We start from the raw sequence: 20509 nt of genomic DNA on the forward strand, positions 1-20509 counted from the left end.
GATTATTTCAAAATACCCGTATGCATATTAGAGCTTATGTATACGCATAGGTGTATGATTGTGCCTATACAATACATAGCCTTCCGCATATTGTGAGACAAAACCACGACTCGTCAGTGAAGAGCACTTTTTGCCAGTCCTGTCTGGTCCAGCGACACTGGGTTTGTGCCCATAGGCGACGTTGTTGCCGGTGATGTCTGGTAGGGACCTGCCTTACAACAGGCCTATAAGCCCTCAGTCCAGCATCTCTCATCCTATTGCGGACAGTCTGAGAACTGATGGAGGGATTGTGCGTTCCTGGTGTAACTCTGGCAGTTGTTTTTGCCGTCCTGTATCTGTCCCGCAAGTGTGATGTTCGGAGGTACCGATCCTGTGCAGGTGTTGTTACACAGCATGTCTAAGGCACGTTCACACAGATGAGCGGGGATCCTGGGGATCTTTCTGTTGGTGTTTTTCATAGTCAGTAGAAAGGCCTCTTTAGTGTCCTAAGTTTTCATAACTGTGACCTTAATTGCCTACCGTCTGTAAGCTGTTAGTGTCATATCGACCGTTCCACAGGTACTTGTTCATTAATTGTTTATGGTTCATTGAACAAGCATGGGAACAGTGTTTAAACCCTTTACAATGAAGATCTGTGAAGTTATTTGGATTTTTACGAATTATCTTTGAAAGACAGGGTCCTGAAAAAGGGACGTTTCTTTTTTTGCTGAGTTTATTAGTGAAGACTCGATTAAATTGATGGGTGAAAATTTGATCAATTGATGAGAGAACAGCTGTGCAGCCAGAGGCAACCAACAGAGAACAAGCTTATTTTTTTGCGACTTTCTCAAATCAATAGCCTATAGCCGCATCGTGCATCGTTTTGATCTCTAAGACATTGAGGTTTGTATCATTCACAATTAAAGTTGCCAAATAACTATAAATCTAGTGTAACGGCTGATGTCCTAACAAAGAGAAATCTAACCGAAAAACAGTCCCGTGTGGCACAAACACTAACACGGAAGACAAACACCCACAAACCAACAGTGAAAACAGACAACCTAAATATGGTTCCCAATCAGAGACAATGCAAAACACCTGTCTCTGATTGAGAACCATATCAGGCCAATTGACAAACCTAAACATAGAAACACATAACATAGACTGCCCACCCCAACTCACGCCCTGACCATACTAAATAAAGACAAAACAAAGGAAAATAAAGGTCAGAACGTGATATCTAGTGTATACGACCTTTTTCAAACGATCACTTTTACGCTCAACATAGGCGTTTCATATGCGCACTCTCTCCGGAATGGGAAAAATATCCTTACTGTTTTATTCAGCGAAGTTCAATTATATTCTTCTTACTATAAAATCATATAATATAAAATGTAATGGGACTTATAAGTATATCTTGTCAGCTAAATGAACACGCCTACAGTCAATGGCATGGAGCATAGCCATCCATGTAGGCCAACTCATATTCTGTTTTTCAGAAAAAAACATTTTCAATATCCTAATGTTTCTTTAGACCTGACTAAAATAAATAATGGATTTATTGTGACATTATTTGCAGTCAATTACCGTGAGACTCGGCAGTCTTGTGTATGACAATAACCAGCTGACAAAATGTCATGACTGCCACAACTCTACGCTATACCACAATAAGTTCAAATTCCTAGAACATTGAGTGTGAAGTGACATGTAGGCACAAAATTGCTGTTGCGCTCTATCAGTACCATGGACTATAGACTGGCTAAGAATGTCATTTTGCCATCCCATACCCTAGGTTTTTGCTGAAATTATGCCACTGGCTATACCACCAAGATTTGGATAAAAAACCAACCAGCTCGATTTTCTTCCCTTTTCAAAAGAGTTCCAGCCTTCCTGAAGCTCTGTGGAACTTCCTGTGGAACTTCCTAATCGATCATAACGTTCGCCCTGAAATCTTCTTGTAAGATCCCCCTCAAATGCCAGCTGGATTAGTTGAGCTTTCCTCGGGTGTAGCATGCTTCTTCTGTCATGACTGAACACGTTTGTCAAAGTGGGAAATATATTCTTGCATGTAGCTGTGTACGCCCCAAAAGTCAATCCATGTGTCAGTGCGGTCAGCACGGTTGGCATAATGGAAAAATGCTCAGAGTATCATTGCAGGATAACAAGTGAAGTCCATTTGTCCTCATTGGAGTGGGCGATGTCAGTCTACAAAACTGCCGAGCGACACTAAACTCAGCTTCCGTCAAATCTGTTTTGTTTCTTTCACCTTTTCCACATCTTGAAAGTCATGGAACTCTGGGTCAAATGCTCACAGGGCCTCCACAAGTTGGCTATTGTGTTCGCTGAATTGTTCTGACATTTCACCAATGTTTGCATCCAAGAACAAGCTAGCTAGCATTAGCAACATAGCATATGTGTCATGTGAGTGTTCGTATGTGTACATAGCTGTGTATGCTGGCAACGATTCTCTAATCTCTACTGCTATTATGTTTTGCATTTATTGCGTCTGGGTGTTAGGTAAAGCTTTCCTGAGTCCCGACAATCTGTTTACCAGAGTTATGACCGTTTCGATGTATTTGTTATGTTTATGTTGTGTCTGGCAGTGCACTGTTCGGGCTGCCTCGGTGCTCCACGACAAGCTATTCCACCTCCTCATCCTGAGCCCCATGCGCTTCTTTGACACGACACCTCTAGGCCGCTTCTCTCGTGACATGGACGAGGGTGAGGAACCTAATGATTTGCCTTGACTTCATACTCAGCGCAATGAGGTCCCCATACAACACAGACAATCTGACAGTTGTTGTTTTCTCTCTCCCTCTCTGTATCTCTTTCTATCTCCCTTTCTCTCTCGATCTATTTGTCTATCTCTCTCTCCCTCTCCATCCACAGTGGACGTCCGTCTGGCTATGCATGCTGAGATGCTGCTCCAGAACTTGACCATGGTGCTTTTACGCCTGGCCATGGTGTGCATCGTATTCCCCTGGTTCCTGCTGTCCCTCTTGCCCCTGGGAGCTTTCCTCCTCATTGTCAACCGCGTCTCCAGGTCAGGCTCCAACCAATCGATTTAGACAAGCGGGATTACGTTGGCTGTATGTGTGTGAGTGTGCATGCCTACGTGTGTTGATTAAAATAGAAAAAGTGTAGAGATGGATTAGGGTTCTGTAGGTCTTTTGGGTAATATACAAAATCAGTGGGAAAAGAAGCATGTTTGATTCACAAGATATAAAAAGTGCAGTTTTGGGGCAACACCCACACAAAAAGGTAGTATTTCCCCTGTATGTTTTATGGGTCACATCTAGCCTACTACCCCACAATGCGTGATGAAATAAATGCGAAGAAGTAAATGTGATGAAATGGCGTGCAAAGTCACAACTCAACGACTTCTCGAGATTTGATATTCAACGTGACTCATCTGAATCGCATCAAACTGGTTACCTCATTTAAAAGCAAACCCAAAAAGCACCCTATTCCCTATATAGTGCACTATCTATGACCAAGGCCCACACTATATAGGGAATAGAGTGCCATTTGGGATACGTATCCTTTGTTGATGTGGTTTACTTTGTCAGTTGGTATCGATAGATGAAAGTACCAACTGCATAAACATGTTTGTGTAGGAAACTTCAGAACAAGGACAAATGTCATGTTGTTTCATGCTCTGTCCTATTCCTGCCTCCCTCCCTCCCTCCGCTTTATGAGAAAAAGGGATGATTAATTTATGGACAGATTTGTTATTCACATGTGCAGCCAATCCTATCTATGGACCTAAAAGTAGAACTCCACCCCACTTTTGTCAATAAACCCCTTTCTCTAGCATCGTAGTGTGGGTGTGCGGCTCATAAAATCAGACAGAAATCAGAAATGATTCTAGCGGAGCCCAGAAATGGCCCGAGCTGTGCAAGGAAATGGTTGTCCTGGGCAGAATTATACTCTGACTCCCTGTGTCCTCTCATCATATCATAGTCCACTAACCTGTCAGATAACTACACCGTCATTGGAGTTACAGTTGAAGTCGGAAGTTTACATGCACTTAGGTTGGAGTCATTAACTTGTTTTTCAACCACTCCACAAATTTCTTGTTAACAAACTATAGTCGGTTAGGACATCTACTTTGTGCATGACACGAGTCATTTTTCCAACAATTGTTTACGGACAGATTATTTCACTTATAATTCACTGTATCACAATTCCAGTGGGTCAGAAGTAAAACATTCCAGAAAATGATGTCAAGGCTTTAGAAGCTTCTGATAGGCTATTTGACATCATTTGAGTGAATTGGAGGTGTACCTGTGGATGTATTTCAAGGCCTACCTTCAAACTCAGTGCCTCTTTGCTTGACATCATGGGAAAATCTAAAGATATCAGCCAAGACCTCAGAAAAATAATTGTAGACCTCCACAAGTCTGTTTCATCCTTGGGAGCAATTTCCAAACGCTTGAAGGTACCACGTTCATCTGTACAAACAATAGTACGCAAGTATTAACACCATGGGACCACGCAGCCGTCATACCGCTCAGGAAGGAGACGCGTTCTGTCTCCTAGAGATGAACATACTTTGGTGCGTTAAGTGCAAATTAATCCCAGGGCAACAGCAAAGGACTTTGTGAAGATGCTGGAGGAAACAGGAAGTATCTATATCCACATTAAAACGAGTCCTATATCGACATAACCTGAAAGGCCGCTCAGCAAGGAAGAAACCACTGCTCCAAAACCGCCATAAAAAAGCCAGACTACGGTTTGCAACTGCACATGGGGACAAAGATCGTACTTTCAGAGAAATGTCCTCAGGTCTGATGAAACAAAAATAGAACTGTTTGACCATAATGACGATCGTTATGTTTGGAGGATAAAGGGGGATGCTTGCAAGCCGAAGAACACCATCCCAACCGTGAAGCACGGGGGTGGCAGCATCATGTTGTGGGGGTGCTTTGCTGCAGGAGGGACTGGTGTACTTCACAAAATAGATGGCATCATGAGGGGGGACAATTATGTAGATATATTGAAGCAACATCTCAAGACATCAGTCAGGAAGTTAAAGCTTGGTCGCAAATGGGTCTTCCAAATGGACAATGACCCCAAGCATACTTCCAAAGTTGTGGCAAAATGTCTTAAGGACAACAAAGTCAAGGTATTGGAGTGGCCATCACAAAGCCCTGACCTCAATCCTATAGAAAATGTGTGGGCAGAACTGAAAAAGCGTGTGCGAGCAAGGAGACCTACAAACCTGACTCAGTTACACCAGCTCTGTCAGGAAGAATGGGCCAAAATTCACCCAACTTATTGTGAGATGCTTGTGGAAGGCTACCCAAACGTTTGACCCAAGTTAAACAATTTAAAGGCAATGCTACCAAATACTAATTGAGTGTATGTAAACTTCTCACCCACTGGGAATGTGATAAAAGAAATAAAAGCTGAAATAAATAATTATCTCTACTATTATTCTGACATTTCACATTCTTAAAATGAAGTGGTGATCCTAACTGACCTAAGATAGGGAATTTTTACTCTCTCTAAATGTCAGGAATTGTGAAAAACTGAGTTTAAATGTATTTGACTAAGGTGTATGTAAACTTCCGACTTCACACTCCATTATACAGTTTTCTCAATCCTCTCCTTGATCACCATCCATAGATATTTCACAAGGCTGTTGTAGAAAAAGGGTGTTTCGTGCTCAAACAACATTGTTGGCTGGGGGTCACAGAGTCACAGAATAGAGATTCGAGAAATGCTGAGTGAATGTAGTTTTTTTACCATCCCTAAAGTGGTGCTCTGGTATGTTTATATGTAATAGACTTGACGTTCCACTTCCTGTTTGACTGACTAGGGTTCTGATTCGTGAACTAAAGCGTCTAGAGAACATCAGCCAATCACCTTTCAGCTCGCACATCACCAGCAGTTTCCAGGGGATGTCCACCATTCACGCCTATGGCAGAGGGGACGACTTTTTGAAAAGGTGAGAACAGAATTGGCAAGACAAAAGATTTATGTGCCTTTGAACGGGGTATGGTAGTAGGTGCCAGGCACACCGGTGTGTGTCAAGAACTACGACGCTGCTGGGGTTTTCACAATCAACAGTTTCCTTTGTGTATCAAAAATGTTTCCACCACCCGAAGAACATCCAGCCAACTTGAAACAACTGTAGGAAGAATTGGAGACAACATGGGCCATCATCCCTGTGGAACGCTTTCGACACTTTGTAGAGTCCATGTTCCGACAAATTAAAGCTGTTCTGAGGGCAACTCAATATTAGGAAGGTGTTCCTAATGTTTTGTATACTCAGTGTATAGTGTTCATAGGAAGACACTTCCTTTATCTGTCATTAGAGGTAAACTAATATATAACGTTCATAGTTAGACACTTAGTTTATCTCTCACTAACAGTACACTAATATATAGCGTTGCTAGGAAGACACTTCCTTTGTCTGTCACAGGACGTGTGTTCAAACACTGTTAAGACATTGGTTTTGACAGTTCATTTCCAATGAGCTTAGCCCGCCAGAAGTCTACCAAATGGCACAATTAATAATGAGTAAACGTCCCTAAGTAACATTTCCTGGAGTTTGAGTTAAGTAGCATTTCATTTCTGCTGAGCTAATGTGGGTACTGGGCAGCCTCTCTCATAACAAGTTGGTTAGGGAAGCCAGCCTCCCATTGAAACCCATGTGTGTCAGGCAGGCTTATAGGTGAGGAGAGTAGAAGCCTGGCTAGCACAGCACATATGTCCAGTTTACCAGCCCCTTAAAGGGATACTTTGGAATTTTGGCAATGAGGCCCTTTATCTACTCCTCAAGTCTCTTCTTTTTGAAGGAATTTCCTCGCAATGACGCTAGTTAGCATTGGCTCGTGAAACTACCTCTAACTTCCTTCATACTAGACACAGAGACATAAAAATGATCATTGCCAAAATCCCGAAGTATCCCTTTAATGCATGTGTCCTTGGTTCAACATGTTTGGCCTGGCCTCCCTCGACTTCCACGAAGTCTGTTATTAGTCTGACTCTCACTAACCGTTCTTAGTGGTTTGTCTCTGTGTATCTCAGGTACCAGGCTTTACTGGACACCAACCAGGCCTCCCACTACCTGTTTAGCTGTGCTATGCGCTGGCTGGCTGTACGACTGGACCTGATCAGCATTACTCTCGTCACCACCATAGCCCTGCTCATCGTTTTCATGCACAACCAGATCCCCCCCAAGCCTACGCAGGCTTGGCTATATCCTACGCCATTCAGGTACACACACACACACGCATGGACGTACGCACAAGCAAATGCACACACATGTGAACATGCACACACAATGTTAGAGTTTATCTTTGCTAGGGTTTAATTATTTTGACTGCCCCTTTAATGGAAATGTTTTTATGAAGGCTTTTTGATGTCTTATTTATAATTTCACTGTGGGATTACTACAGGCGTGGGAAGGAGCTCCCTCTTAGGGAACTATGAATTGAAATTGATTGAGCTGAATGGAGAAGTATAGCCTTATCAGCATGTCTGTCTATAGGGGTCGTAAAGGTTTATGGTTTGTGCTGCTCATTCATTCATAGGGTATCATTGCAAACTGGGATGAACACTAGTGTTGACGTGGGTCTAGGTTCATTGTAATAGGGTGTGCGGGTGTTAATCATTGACTTATCGCTTCTCTTGCTTTCTTCTCTATCTCTGTCTCTCTCCTCGTCAGCTGACTGGTCTTTTTCAGTTCACTGTGAGGCTGCTGTCAGAGACTGAGGCTCGCTTCACATTAGTGGAGAGGATCAATCATTATATAAAGGTAGGTAGGTAGGTAGGCCTAATGACACCAGGGAGTGCTGCCAACAGTTGGGAGAAGGTTGTTGATTGGCTGAACCATGTGTGGCCAACTCGAAAGTACACACATGCTGAGTCTGACACAAACACACGCCTATAGATTTAACGCAGCAGGACACAAGCACAGATGAAGCAACAACACACACACTTACACAGAGACAGCATACTCGCAAGCAGGCACACACACACAATACACATCCCTGCGCACGGTGCACCAACACAACGTCCCAATAACACAATGACATCCCAGCAGGAAGCAGATATAAGAACCCAGTGTGTGGCCCGTCACATATCACAGCACATGACAGCACCTGTTTCACACCACCCATCAAACCATAAACTTTTTCTTATAGCGCCAACAAGCTTTTGGAGATCTATAAATACATTTTCTGTTAAAAAGGAGGTGGCTTCGCCTCTTTGGATTGGAGCTACAGAGATCAACACTCAAGCACCAGTGACTCGGTGAAAAAAAAGTGGTCAGATGAAGCAGATGCTAAACTACAGGACTGTTTTGCTAGCACAGACTGGAATATGTTCCGGGATTCTTCCGATGGCATTGAGGAGTACACCACTGGCTTCATCAATAAGTGCATCGATGGCGTCGTCCCCACAGTGACTGTACATACATACCCCAACCAGAAGCCATGCATTACAGGCAACATCCGCACTGAGCTAAAGGGTAGAGCTGCCGCTTTCAAGAAGTGGGACTCTAACCCGGAAGCTTCTAAGAAGTCCCGCTATGCCCTCCGACGAACCATCAAACAGGCAAAGCGTCAATACAGGACCTAGATTGAATCGTACTACACCGGCTCCGACGCTCGTCAGATATGGCAGAGCTTGGAAAATATTAGACTACAAAGGGAAGCACAGCTAAATTACTTATATGCTCGCTTCGAGGCAAGTAACACTGAAACATGCATGAGAGCATCAGCTGTTCCGGACGACTGTGATCACGCTCTCCGTAGCCGATGTGAGTAAGACCTTTAAACAGGTCAACATTCAGGGACAGACAGATTACCAGGACGTGTACTCCGAGCATGCGCTGACCAACTGACAAGTGTCTTCACTGATATTTTCACTTGAAACATGATACCAACATGTTTCAAGCAGACCACCTTAGTCCCTGTGCCCAAGAACACTAAGGTAACCTGCCAAAATGACTACCGACCTGTAGCACTCACATCTGTAATCATGAAGTGCTTTGAAAGGCTGGTCATGGCTCACATCAACACCATTATCCCAGAAACCCTAGACCCACTCCAATTTGCATACCGTCTCAACAGATCCACAGAAGATGCAATCTCTATTGCACTCCACACTGCCAATTCCAACCTGGAAAAAAGGAACTCCTATGTGAGAATGCTATTAATTGACTACAGCTCAGTGTTCAACACCATAATGCCCTCAAAGCTCATCACTAAGCTAAGGACCCTGGGACTAAACACCTCCCTCTGCAACTGGATCCTGGACTTCCTGACGGGCCGCCCCCAGGTAGTAAGGGTAGGTAACAACACATCCGCCACGCTGATCCTCAACACGGGGGCCCCTCCGTGGTGCGTGCTCAGTCCCCTGATGTACTCCCTGTTCGCTCATGACTGCATGGCCAGGCATAACTCCAACACCATCATCAAGTTTGCCGATGACACAACAGTGGTAGGCCTGATCACCGACAACGATGAGACAGCTTATAGGGAGGAGGTCAGAGACCTGGCCGTGTGGTGCCAGGACAACAACCACTCCCTCAACGTGATCAAGACAAAGGAAATGATTGTGGACTATAGTGAAAAGGAGGATCGAGCACGCTCCCATTCTCATCGACTGGGCTGTAGTGGAGCATGTTGAGAGCTTCATGTTCCTTGGTGTCCACATCACCAACAAACTAACATGGTCCAAACAGACTAAGACAGTTGTGAAGAAGGAATGACAAAGCCTATTCCCCCTCAGGAGACTGAAAAGATTTGGCCTGGGTTCTCAGCTCCTCAAAAGGTTCTACAGCTGCACCATCAAGAGCATCCTGACTGGTTGCATCACTGCCTGGTATGGCAACTGCTCGGCCTCCGACCGCAAGGCACTACAGAGGGTAGTGTGTACATCCCAGTACCTCACTGGGGCCAAGCTTCCTGCCATCCAGGACCTCTATACCAGGCGGTGTCAGAGGAAGGCCCTAAAAATTGTCAAAGACTCCAGCCACCCTAGTCATAGACTGTTCTCTCTGCTACCGCACGCCAAGTGGTACTGGAGCGCCAAGTCTAGGTCCAAAAGGCTTCAGCTTCTACCCCTGAACAGCTAATCAAAGGGGTATCCATGCTCCTCTTTTACGCTGCTGCTACTCTCTATTTATTAACTATGAATAGTCACTTTAACTCTACCTACATGTACATATTACCTCGACTAACCGGTTCCCCCGCACATTGACTCTGTCCTTCTGCCCCCTACATATAGCCTCGCTATTGTTATTTTACTGCTGCTGTTTAATTATTTGTTACTTTTATTTTCTATTTTTTACTGTACTCTTGTTTTTCTTAACTTCTTAAAGCATTGATGGTTAAGGGCTTGGCATTTCACTGTAAGGTCTGTTGTGTTCGGCGCATGTGACAAATAAAATTTGATTTGAAAAATTCTGTCAGACCTTAGAGGGTGAGGCACCGAGACAGATCAGTGGGCCATCCTCTCCTGCTCCCTGCTGGCCAGATAAGGGACAGATCTCCTTCCAGGACGTGGAGATGTGTTACCAGGACAACCTGCCACTGGTACTCAAGAAGCTCTCCTTTAACATCCTGCCAGAGGAGACCATCGGCATTGTGTTTCGCACAGGCTCAGGTACTTACCATCCTTTATTCCCATGTATCATTTTACATCAGTAATGTTTAATTTTATAGTCCTATTTCCGCTGGTGTTTACCTGGTATTTACTAAGAAATAATGTAACAACGATGGTATCGAATTGATTGTATTGTTGTTTGTTTTTGAATGATTGTCATAGAAGCAAAGAAGTAATCATTATCCAGTTAACCACATCAACATGTGAAGATTACAGTTATCATGTACTATCTATCCAGGGAAGTCCTCACTGGGCGCATCTCTCTTCAGTCTGGTGGAGCTGACTGGGGGCTCCACCATCGACGGCATCAACATTGCCCAGATAGGATTGGACGACCTGAGAAGCAAGCTGTCAATCATTCCCCAGGAGCCCGTTCTCTTCATTGGCACCATCAGGTATGTATGAACGATTTACCTAAGTTTCCCCTAGGTACAGATCTAGGATCAGCTTCCCCTCCCCCAATCCTAACCTTAACCATTAGTGGGAAAATGTACTGACTCCAGATCAGTGTCTGATTCTTTATTCTTATTTTTTCTTACCAAATAGGTCCAATCTGGACCCATGGAATCAATACTCAGATGCCCAGATCTGGGATGCACTTGAGAAGACACATATAAAGGAGATGGTAAGAAGGGATAGATGGTCAATGGAAACATAAATAGAGTGATTCAGTTTGACCCCAAATATAATGATAAATGTCTGTTTAAAAATTTCAAGTAGTCTTTTTTTATTTTTTATTATTTAATACAAAAAACACAAGGAAGGGGTAGCATTAAAGTATTAGAACATGAAGGACAAACAATACAAGCAATACAACATCAAGACACTATCAAACATGTATCAGTCTTTCCACAACAGAGCCATCCTCATGTGTGAGGGTGCGTGTTCATGATAGTGATATAAAATATATCTCATAGTTTCCTTTTTCATGATCACAACCTTGTGAAACCCGAACCCTTCAAGATCCCCCCACAGTTACCCAATAGCTGTCCCTCAACCATTCGAGACCCCTCCCACAGTCCCCCCCCCCCGGAAGAAAATAAATATAATTAATTCCATTCTCCACCCCCAAGAACCCCCCAACGCACCAACAACCAAGAGTATGAACTAAAGAGAAAAAAGGAAAAGACAGAAGAAAACAGCAAACAACAATACAAAAAAAAATACAAAAAATAATAAATGTAAAACAAAGGACATCAAGGACCACTGAAATCATAACAGCAATGCCTACTTTATATGTTTGTGTGCATGTCTGGCACTATTACATGTATGTGTATGTTCTTGTATGTGTTTATTTGAATGAGTGTGTGTATATGCATGTGTACAAACACCTGCACGGCATCAGCCTCAGGCAAACCGGCATTAGTTGTAAAAACACTGCCACTTAGTGTCATTCAAATGTACTTTTATTATGTTTTATTTTGACATTTTTCCCCCTTTATCTTTTGACCATCATTCTCACACAGAAACTCCACCCCCACTTGTCTCCAATTCCACATACCAACCCTCAGCTTCCCTCAGCCCATCCCATCTATCACTGCTGGCCACCCACTTCGTGTTTCTATGCAACACATATCTTTCAACTATGCTATGATGTTTAACGTACAATTTCAATCTATCTAATCGAATAGAATCTACAGATTGCGTGATAAATACTTTTACTAAGAGTATTAGTAATTGACTGACTCGGTCTCTCCAGATCTCCTAACAGTACTATTTCTAATGTCAATTTTAGATCAATGCTATGCATTTTCAGCCATTCCTGAACCTGAGACCAGAAACAGGTTACCTGAGGGCAATACCAAAATAAATGGTCTATTGATTCTGTATCCTCACAACAAAATCTGCAGAGCTTCGATCATTTTATGCCCCAAATATTCAACATTTTGTTGGTGGCAAGAATTCTATATATTAATTTTAGCTGAAAAGCACGAAGTCTTGAATCTTGCGTTGTTTTATATATCAACTCATACACGTACCATGGAATACACGTACCATGGAATCGGTACATCAAAAATCTCTTCCCAACTATTTTGCAATCTGTATGGCACAGTTGCCAACATCCTGGTCCTCAAATGAAACTGGTATACTTTCCTATTTATGCTATTTTTATTCCTCCGCCAGTTTTGATCATTTATATTGGGCAGACAGACCAGTTCCCTACCTCCTCCCGCTGCCACCTGCCTCCTCCATTTCTGGGGTAATGCTGTAATCAATTGGTTGTACTCTTGGATTGAGCAGACCTTCCCGTACAATTCTGATAACTCCATGAAGGACAACTATACCATTACAATTAACAATATAATTTAAGAACAAAATACCCTTTTCAAACATCTTTCCCATAAATACAGGTATTTTATCAACCAGCACATTTGAGTTCAGCCATAATATTTGTTGTAATATTTGTTCTATCTTTTCAGGGGGATGAAATTTAAATTGTAGCTAGCTCTGCGATGCTTGTTTGAAAAAGACAGATACTTTGAAAAAAAGTGTCATTTTCAATTAATCGAAAATGAGACATGGCAATCTGCACAAAGGCAAAAAGGCCATTTTTAAACAATGGATGAGCTTTTCTTATTAATCTAGTAGTCTTTATGTTGGCATCATAGTATATATGCATTGCCTTATACATCTTCAGATAGTGTTATTACTGCTGAGAGTAATTGATAACAAATCCTATACCTGTTTAAGATTAAATATCCCCTCTAGAGATGTTTGAACAGTTGAAAAACGATCTGTGGCTTGTGTTTTGACTCCATTTTGTCTACCAACATATTCAGATCAGCCAACTGCCCCATTCCCTCCAGTCTGAGGTGACCGAGAATGGAGAGAACTTCTCAGTAGGAGAGAGACAACTACTGTGTGTGGCAAGAGCACTGCTTAGACACAGCAAGGTAAACGCACGCACGCACACACACTAGTGTCACGTCTCTTTCTCTCCACACCACGCACACACACAGTACAATAGATGAGGGCAGTTAGATTGATTTTATTTTCTGTTACCACATAGGAAAGCTTGTGTGCATCACATCCTACTTTTGAGGATGTCACATAAGAACATTGAGAATGTAAGGCAGCAACTTCCCAAAGGCGTAACATTGCCGCCACATGGCTTCTATGGTTATTTCACTTTGATTCTGTAGAATGCAGTTGGAAATGCAAACAACTGAGGATGACTAAAGACGTAGCATTTAGGGACTAGTCTTACATTAGTAATAACACTCCTTAAGATTATAATATTCATGTCCATATTCAAAGAACCAACACTGTTTTTCCATTCTTTACAATATTACTACTTCCTTATTCTACCAACCTAGTGATCGAACCGTTCTCTGCAAAGTGTGCTTAAATGTGACATGTGTTGGGGGTTGCATTTAAGAACACACCTGAAGTCGTAAAATGTCTAAGTAGTAATTTGTTATGCTAACTAGCTAGCAAGAGGTTGCATAGCAACAGCATCAACTTCCGGTAGACAGGCGAAGAGCAAGTACGCTCATCTGAAAGGATACTGTGCCGTTTACAGTATACTAAAATTAGCTAATAGTATGTAGTACAGTATATAGTCATTATGTAGTATACAGTACGTTAGTATGGGTATTGGAACACAGCTCGTGTATCCAGTATATACGACTAATACAACTTGAAACTTTAACTTGAAACACACACACTTTTAAACCCCCTATGCACATTTGAGACCCCTCTTTCAAAGTCAGTAGCTATGTTTCCATTAACTTGTTAAGTGATATATATTTTTTTGGGGGGTCGACTTTTAGATTGTTGAAAATGGATGCAACGATTGCCTGCTAGGGTGCCTTGCCATTTATCTTGTCGATTTAAAAACAGCTGGGCGTAATGATGTCACACCCAAAAAATAAAAATGTTCTTGCAAAAACCTACAGTGTGGAATAAAAATGTAGTGGTTTAAGTCTTTTCATTACCCATTTAGGCAAATTACGCATTAATAAATTAATAAATAAAGTTTGACTGAAGAAAAATTCACCTCTGTCGAATGGATAAAAATGTTGATCTTCAGAAAATCCTATGTCTGCCGTTTCCATTACACATTTTATTTATTTTGCGACATTGCTTTTGTCAATGGAAAGCTCCCTACTGATATCTTTCCTTCTAGCTATAGTAGCTAAAATAATGGGCAACTGGGCATTTTTATACATGACGCTAAGAATGATAGGATGTTAATTGCTTAAATACCTCAGGAACCACACCTGTGTGGAAGCACCTGCGTTCTATATAGTTTGTATCCTTATTTACTCAAGGGTTTCCTTTATTTTTCAGTTACATGTATGTCACTTGCAGGGATGCAACTTTTGGTTTTAGAAGTGGGGGGGACAATTACATTTTTTTGATCCAGTCGGATAAACACTCCAAACCTCCTAACAGAACGATCGGAAGCGTCCGCATGGTCCTAAATCACAGAGTTGCCTTGTTTTGTATTACATTCCAATGAAAACTGGAGGGGACAAAAATGCAACTTCAGAATGTGGGACATGCCCCCCCGTCCGTCCCCAGTGAAAGTTGCGCCCCTGATCACTTGAATAAACCACAATGCTGGTTGGTGAAGTATACACTTTTTTTAACGATATATTTAGTCAAAATTACATGACAGGCAGCACATTAATCAGTCAAATCACTGGACAGCCGATACCAAAGTAACCATTCCACATAAGCACTGTCAGGAATATATTCACAGATTTATGTGTCGAGTAATAATAATAAATGTGTCAATAATAAATCAGAATTTAATATATTGTAATCATTTTGGTGAATCCTAACAGATGCAGTGTATATATGTGCCTCTACAGTTATCAGTCATTGTGTAGTGTAGTGATGTTGTAGCTTATGCCTTTTGTTATGGCACAATATTAGCATTTTTGTTGCGCTAACTTTCTGTTTAGGGTATTTTATCCTTATGCTGGTATGTTGAAACTGTATCTGCATTTAGTCTCTTGTATTGTTGCAGGAATGTAGTATATCAATGTGTAATCATTCTATTGTGTATGGGAATAAAGCAGTTATTTTCATGAGATTGCAGAACAGCAATTGTGGAATAAATAATGAAAGGTACAGTATTGTTTTAGTTCTAAACAACCACAGACCATGACTGCAACTGTTTTTGGACAAAGTTTAGGATTGTAAACATCTAGATGCCTTAAACTAACAATGTTCATATACTGAGCAAACATGGTGTGCAATAAGCAATATGTTGCTCGATAAATTGTAAAGATTGCCTTGAAATATTGTATATTCTGAAATGTTTTATGATTTTTTTTGTCATAGAAATGCTTTACCAATAAAAATGTGGTTTTTTTATACATGAAATATTGTCCTTGCATTCATTGTTCTCAGACATGGTGCTTCCCTGGCTTGTATGGTGCTCTGATAATGAATTACCCACCATCAGGATAAATTGGAGACATTGTCTGCCCTAGGACAATTGATTTCGGTACTGTTTACCACGCTTGCCAAATATCAGAAATAAAACTGATCGTGCAATATAATATGTTTTTGATGTATTTTGGACCATTTTCAATGATGTTGACTACTTTTAAAACGTATTCTTCTACAGACCGCTGAACCGATTGGCACCAAATGTTGTATTTTCCAAGACTCTTGCTCAAACAATATGGCCGTGAGGATTTTTCCTGTCCAACAGCGCCACCATGCGGCCAAACTGAACCATACTTTACAGGTTAGGTCGAGGTCCACATTGTATTATTGAAAGTATTAATTAAAACGCTTGTTTCCAAAGTGGTCCTCGATGGTAAAAACAATAACACATATAATGATTAAAATGCAAGACAAAATTACAAACAACCATAAATACATTCATTTATATTGACGTCCTAAAAAGTGGCACTATTCACTGCACTTCTCCCTAACCTTAAAAATCAACCATATTAATTGCACATTAAAACAATCTATTAATTGCACATCCTTCAAATAAATACAAGATTCTCTGGTCTGATGAAACCAAGATTGAATTCTTTGTTCTGAATGCCGAGCGTCACGTCTGGAGGAAACCTTGCACCATCCCTAGGGTGAAGCATGGTGTTGGCAGCATCATGCTGTGGGGATGTTTTTCAGCGGCAGGGACTGGGAGACTAGTCAGAATCGAGGGAAAGATGAACAGAGCAAACTACAGAGAGAGCCTTGATGAAAACCTGTTCCAGAGCGCTCAAGACCTCAGACTGGGGTGAAGGTTCACCTTCCAACAGGACAACGACCCTAAGCACACAGCCAAAACAATGCAGGAATGGTTTCGGGACAAGTCTCTGAATGTCCTCGAGTGGCCCAGCCAGAGCCCAGACTTAAATCTGATCGAACATCTTTGGGGAGACCTGAAAATAGCTGTGCAGCGACACTCCCCATCCAACCTGACAGAGCTTGAGAGGATCTGCAGAGGAGAATGGGAGAAACTCCCCAAATACAGGTGTACCAAGCTTGTAGTGTCATACCCAAGAAGACGCAATGCTGTAATCGCTGCCAAAGGTGCTTTAACAAAGTACTGAGTAAAGGGTCTGAATACCTATGTAAATGTGATATTTCCATTTTTTTTTAGATTTGCAAACATAAAAAAAAAAAAAGGTTTTGCTTTGTCATTATGGGGTATTTTGTGTAGATTGATGAGGGAAAATTTCTTTCATACATTTTAGAGTAAGGCTGTGAGGTGACAAAATGTAAAAAGTCAAGGGGTCTGAATACTTTTAGTTAGTCGTTTTATTTGATTACGCTATATTTAGAAAGCCTGTAAATAATTTCAAGCCATTCATAGTTTTGTTGAATAGGAAATACGTCATATAAAATATTACATTTTCATATTTTTATCATATATACTTGAGCTTGTGTCCAACTCACTACACCTCAACAATTTTTAACTATTTATACCAGAAAGGTGAGATTTTAACCTTTCTTTGAGTATGCAGCATTTCTAGTTATTTTTTATGGCACTTACGATAAATCACTACTTTTGGGATTATATTTTCGATTACATTTAGTTACATTAACTGGTTTTAAATTCCCATGTATCGAATGAAAAAGTCAATGTCTTAAGTGTCATCACTCAAATAAAATAAAATTGTATTGGTCACATACACATATTTAGCAGATGTTATTTCGGGTGTTGCTCCAACAGTGCAGTACGATCTAACATTTTACAACAGTACACAAATTTAAAAGTAAAAGAATGGAATTAATATAGAAATATTAGGACGAGCCATGTCGGACTGGCATTGACTAAAATATAGTAGAATAGAATACAGTATATACATATGAGATGAGACAAGCAGTCTGTAAACATTATTAAAGTGACTAGTGTTCCATTATTAAAGTGGCCAGTGACTCCATGTCTATGTATATAGGGCAGCAGCCTCTAAGGTGCAGGGTTGCTTAACTGGGTGGAAGTCGGCTAGTGATGGCTTTTTAACAGTCTGATGGTCTTGAGATAGAAGCTGTTTTTCAGGCTCTCGGTCCCAGCTTTGATGCACATGTACTGACCTCGCCTTCTGGATGATAGCGGGGTGAACAGGCTGTGGCTCAGGTGGTTAATGTCTTTGATGATCTTTTTGGCCTTCCTGTGACATCGGGTGCTGTAGGTGTCCTGGAGGGTAGGCAGTGTAACCCGGTGATGCGTTGGGCAGGCCACACCACCCTCTGGAGAGCCCTGCGGTTGCGGGCGGTGCAGTTTCCGTACCAGGCAGTGATACAGCCTGACAGGATGCTCTCAATTGTGCATCTGTACAAGTTTGAGGGTCTTAGGGGCCAAGACATATTTCTTCAGCCTCCTGAGGTTGAAGAGGCTCTGTTGCAGCTTCTTCACCACACTGTCTTTGTGGGTGGACCATTTCAGATTATCAGTGATGTGTACGCCGAGGAACTTGAAGCTTTCAACATTTTCCACTGCGGTCCTATCGATGTGGATAGGGGCGTGATTCCTCTCCTGTTTTCTGAAACCTATGATCAGCTCCTTCGTTTTGTTGACGTTGAGGGAGAGGTTATTTTCCTGGCACCACTCCGCCAGGGCCGTCACCTCCTCCCTGTAGGCTGTCTTGTCATTTCAGATAATCAGGCCTACTACTGTTGTGTCATCTGTATACTTGATGATTGAGTTCAAGGTGTGTGTGGCCATGCAGTCAACAGGTTAGTACAACAGGGGGCTGAGCACACACCCTTGTGGGGCCCCTGTGTTGAGGACCCGCGAAGTGGAGGTGTTGTTTCCTACCTTCACCACCATAGGGCGGCACGTCAGGAAGTCCAGGACCCAGTTGCACAGGGCAGGGTTCAGACCCAGGTCCCCGAGCTTAATGATGAGCTTGGAGGGTACCATGGTTTTGAAGGCTGAGCTATAGTCAATGAACAGCATTCTGACATAGGTATCCTTCTTGTCCAGATGGGATAAGGCAGTGTTCAGTGCGATAGCGATTACATCGTCTGTGGATCTATTGAGGCGGTAATCAAATTGACGTGGGTCTAGGGTGTCAGGTAAGAAAGAGGTGATTTGATCCTTAATTAGCATCTCAAAGCACTTCATGATGACAGAAGTGAGTGCTACGGGGCGATAGTCATTTAGTTCAGTTACCTTTGCTTTCTTGGGTACAAGAACAATGGTGGACATCTTGAAGCAAGTGGGAACAGTAGACTGGGATAGGGAGAGATTGAATATGTCCTTAAACACTCCAGCCAGCTCTGAGGACGCGGCTAGGGATGCCGTCAGCCCTGTGAGGGTTAACACGCTTAAATGTCTTACTCACGTCGGCCACGGAGAATGAGAGCCCACAGTCCTTGGGAGCAGGCAGTGTCGGTGGCACTGACTTATCCTCAAAGTGGGCGAAGAAGGTGTTTAGCTTGTCTGGGAGCAAGACGTCGGTGTCCGCGATGTGGCTTGTTTTCCCTTTGTAGTCCGTGATTGTCTGTAGACCCTGCCACATACGTCTCGTGTCTGAGCTGTTGAATTGCTACTCCACCTCGTCTCTGTACTGATGTTTTGCCTGTTTGATTGCCATACGGAGGGAATAACTACACTGTTTGTATTCGGCCATATTCCTAGTCCCCTTGCCATGGTTAAATGCCGTGGTTCGTGCTTTCAGTTTTGCTGCCATCTGTCCACGGTTTCTGGTTTAATAGTCAATGTGGGAACAACATCCCCTAAACACTTCCTGATGAACTCAGTCACCGTGTCCGTGTAAACGTCAAAATTATTCTCAGAGGCTACTCGGAACATATCCCAGTCCGCGTGATCAAAACAATCTTTAAGCATTGGTTCCAATTGGTCTGACCAGCGTTGAATAGACCTTAGCACGAGTACTTCCTGTTTGAGTTTCTGCCTATAGGAAGGGAGGAGCAAAATGGAGTCGTGATCTGATTTGTCGAAGGGAGGGCAGGGGAGGGCCTTGTAGGCATATCGAAAAAGGCAAGTAGCAGTGGTCTAGTGTTTTTCCTAAGGAAGTACTACAGTCAATGTGTTGATCGAACTTCGGTAGCGTTTTCCTCAAATTTGCTTTGTTAAATTTCCCAGCTACAATAAATGCAGCTTCTGGATATGTGGTTTCCAGTTAGCATAAAGTCTAGTGTAGTTCCTTGAGGGCCATTGTGGTATTGGCTTGAGGGGGAATATACACGGCTGTGACTATAACCGAAGATCATTTTCTTGGGAGGTCATAAGGTCGGTATTTGATTGAAAAGTGACCCGTTTTAATTTGAATCAAAAACAACTTCATATTGAAGGAGTGCCTTTGATTTGACAACCTGCACATGCGCAGTTCGGCGCAAGACCCAATTACGTGTTTCTGCACAAGTTTAATAATGGATTGGATATATATAGCACTTTTCTAGCAACTGAGGTACTCAAAGCACTTTAAATGGTCGGGGGAAACTCACCTCAACAATGTGTAGC

The 20509-nt window shown here is 42.2% G+C and overlaps 1 pseudogene; it reads left to right on the plus strand.

The window, feature by feature from the left end:
- The window catches only part of LOC120061857, a 43058-nt pseudogene extending 29286 nt beyond the window's left edge, over positions 1-13772 (plus strand).
- Positions 13773-20509: the final 6737 nt, after the last annotated feature.

Source organism: Salvelinus namaycush, chromosome 17 (genome assembly GCF_016432855.1).
Source record: "Salvelinus namaycush isolate Seneca chromosome 17, SaNama_1.0, whole genome shotgun sequence".
NCBI lineage: Eukaryota > Metazoa > Chordata > Actinopteri > Salmoniformes > Salmonidae > Salvelinus > Salvelinus namaycush.